Source organism: Accipiter gentilis, chromosome Z (genome assembly GCF_929443795.1).
Source record: "Accipiter gentilis chromosome Z, bAccGen1.1, whole genome shotgun sequence".
NCBI lineage: Eukaryota > Metazoa > Chordata > Aves > Accipitriformes > Accipitridae > Astur > Astur gentilis.
Window position 1 is genome coordinate 48,974,831 of NC_064919.1, and position 3,886 is coordinate 48,978,716.

Below are 3,886 nucleotides of genomic sequence, written 5' to 3' on the forward strand. Positions count from 1 at the left end.
TCAAGTAAATAAATTTTTAATCAGTATGTATGTAAACCTCCTGATGGCTTATAATGGCTTAATCCTGGCTACAGGAGGACCCTCTCTTAAAAGAGATGCTGGTCTACCTCTGGTCCATGAAACTTAGGGACATCAGGGACTTGCTTATGTTTCAACACACATTGGATTAAAATGATTCTGGCTTTGTAATTTTGGGAAAAACTTTATAAAGTCTTGTATGCTCACCAAAACAGAGACTAGTCTAGTTATTTTTTTCCAGTCTGACAGACTCTTACAATATTTTTTTAACTGCATTGACACCTACAGAACAACCCCCCCCCCCCCCCCCCCCCCCCCCCCCCCCCTTTTTTCTTTTTTCTCCAGGAACATACTTTTGCTTGTATGCATGGGCATGTTATTGTATCTTCATTCAGGGGCACTGGATGCTGGATATTAATATTTGAACTAAGGAGAGGAAAACACATGTTTTAGCAATAAAACAGAGATAAAGAAGAGAAACTGTGGGACTAGGTTTGTAAACATACCAGAATTAAGACAAGCTTTAGGTACTGTAATTCTACATACAATTATACCAGTACTTGAGAATGGGCTTTAGCTTTTCTCTGCTGAAGGGGTCAGAGGATAGTGATGAAGAATATGAGAGTTTAGAAAATAATTCCAGCAAGAGCCATGGAGCATTATTCCCATCCACTTTCCCATTTGGTGAGAAAAGGTTAAGAGAACAGTTATTGTTTATTCCTGCTTTTGGGGCTGGTATTGTGATTAGGTAACACTGTTCATTCTGCAAAACGATAACAGACCCCAGTAATCTTTATGGTTGATGGGTTTTTTTCTGAGATTCCCTTAGGAGGCTTGCATAAAGCTACTTCAAACAGCTATGAAGGACCTGGAGAGCACACCTATCTCATAGCTTGGCTTTGCTGCACCTTTGCTGTCCTCCAGGAGATGTTCCTTTCTTACTCCCATATTAAGAAGATGAGGTCGGTGATTTTCTCAGATTCTACCACTCTGCCTGTCTGAATATCACACAATCACAGCATGTCTTTTGAATCCTTAATATTTCTGTGTTTTACAAATTGAAAAATCCACTAAGAAGCAGCACAGATTTTTGTTCATTTAATAAAAAAAATATTTGTGTTAATTTAATTGTAAAATATTTTAGGTTTATAAGAATTTAGGGATAGGACATAGTATCAACTTGTGAAGTTTCATTCATAAAGTGAAAAGACTTGAGAAGCTGTAACCAGATCTTGCATATGTGAGGCTAAATTCGTTTCTGGTCTATGCTGGTATTCAGTAGTGGGAATCCCTAGGGAGGACTAGGAATGGAGCTTTTATTCAGAACGCTTGCAACAACTTCAGATAAAGATTAATTCCATTTCATAATGAGGGTCTCCAGGTAGCCAGTATGATATAGCTAAAGTGTTTTCTGTACCCCAAAAAGGATTTTATTCCCTTTTCTCCCTTTTTTATGAGGATAAACCCAAGAGTTTTCATCAAGGAAAGCAAAAAAGAAAGTTCTAATAGCTTTGTATTATTCACATCCAGATCAGGAAACAGAGACTGTATTCAAGACAATGCATAGTGTCTCTAAAACAAATTATACAAGTAATGTGTAAAATTCAGCACAAAATTGTATGCGCAATAACATCTGTCTGACTTTCTATTCTGTTATGCTTCTGGCCTGCCATAGGCATTGATCTATTCACAAATCAATAGAAGGACCTAGCTATTAGTTAATTATTCTAAGGAAACAAGAGAAACCAAGGCCTAAGAAATCTTTCCGGATGTTTTCATTTTAACAGTGAATGCAAACACTTAGAACCAAGGAATAGTTTAGATTGCAAGGGAACTCTGGAGGTAATCTGGTCCAAACCCTGCTCAATACAAATCCAGTTAGTATACCTTGCTCATGGCTATGTCTAGTTGAGTTTTGAGTATCTGCAAGGAAGGTGATTTCACACCCTCTCTGAGCAATGTCTTCTACTGCTTGACCATACTTCTGATGAAAAAGCTTTTCCTAGGATCTAGCCAGCATTTCCTGACAAAGCTTCCAGCTTTGTTCTCCTTATTTCCTCTTCATTAGGTAGCTGTGGACAGGTATCGATTCTCTTCTCAGCCTTTTTATTTTCTTGAGGGCAAACAAACCTAGCTCTCGAACACTCTTTGCACGTCTTGTGCTCCAGCAACCTGACCAGCTTGGTAGCTTCTGCTGGTCTCACTCCAGTATAGCCATGTCTTCTACTGGAGAGCCTAAAACATGATACAGCCCTCCAAATATGGTCTCCCAATTGCCGAATAAGCAGCCAGAATCACTTTCCTAGACTTGTTTGCTACACTTTTTCTATCACTTGAAGCAACGCCTCAGTTATCCTGCATACATTTAGACCCAATTTTTCGCCAGCTTTTAAACATAAATCTTTTTAACATACACTTAAACCTTTTTGGTTAAGAGTTTGGAAAGGCCAGTGTTCAATAATATGGCATATTTGTCAGTTAGGGATTGCTTTTCACTAATGACACTGATTCTGTTAGTGTTTTTTGTTGCCTCCAGGAACAAATACAGACACAGAGTAGTAGTTTAACACACTGAGATCTTGGAAATGATGCCATGAGTGCACTCTGAAATGTATTCTATTTTAATGCTTCAGGAAGTGATAATTCTCTTTTAGCCAAGCCCGTTTCTTTTATTAGCAATGTATTTGAAATTAAACCTGAACAATTTAACTTCATATTTACTATCACGTAGATAAACGCTAGCCTTGCTTTTTTTTAATCCTCAAAAAGCTGGCATATCAATGTTTTGTTTCCTTATTTGTATCTCTAGTGTACATTAATATTTTCTGTTTTCACAGCAGTGAGGAAACATGTTGTTTCCTCTTAAGCTGGGAGAGAGAACAACATGCAGAACACTATTTAATCTTCCTTAAGATGGCATTAATTCCTGCTGTCCAGTTGCACACTCATAACAATATTTGCCTGAAACCCTGTGCATTTACTTTTACTTCCCCACTACCTAAGATTGAGCTTGCTATTCATTCATCAATGTACTTAGACTTCATGCTGTTAAAAGCAAATATCGATGTGGATCCAGCCCAATTTGATAGACGCATCTGTTAACAGATGACCTCCTCACAGGGCTCTTCTATCAAATGAAATAAATTAAAACTTGAATAGCTTTCCTGTGAGTGGGTTGCTTCACATTGGATTTTCTGCATTTGGAAATATAGCTATGGAAACGCAATCAATCACAACAAAGCATGTTCACTGTGAAAGTACAGGTCATTTATACAGAGCACTTTCCTTTATATTTAAAAAAGAAAAAGGGAGCGACCTCAAGAACACATTTTTCAGGTAATCATTTTCATTTGAGTTATAGGTAGTATTATTGTGTCAGGCTGCTACCAAAGAAGATTTACTCTGGCACTTGAAACATTAGTGAGACCAAGATGTTAGTTCTGTCACTGGACAGAAATGGTTTTAACTCTTCCTTCTTGTATCAATGAGGATGTGATCTTGAAACATAACATTTTCTCTAATATATATGTATATATATTTATTATATTTGTTAAGTTTTCAGACAAAAGTTTCTGGATTTAAAATCAATTTTACAGAAACTTCTGTTTGATGAGGTGTTGGAAATACTTGTCATGTAAATATACTTGTTTGGAATACTAAAACACATTAAATGAAGATGCTTTTGCTGAAGGTTAGCCATTTAAAGATGATTTGAACAGTCTGTGCTGCAACAGCAGCAGCTGGAGTAGCTGCTATTGACCATTTAGTTCTGAGAAAACAAGGCCTTGAGCTTCCTGTGCAAAAGTGATTGTAACCTTCGTGAGAATTCAGCAGAAGGGTCAGTCCTTAGATATCTGATATTTTACCT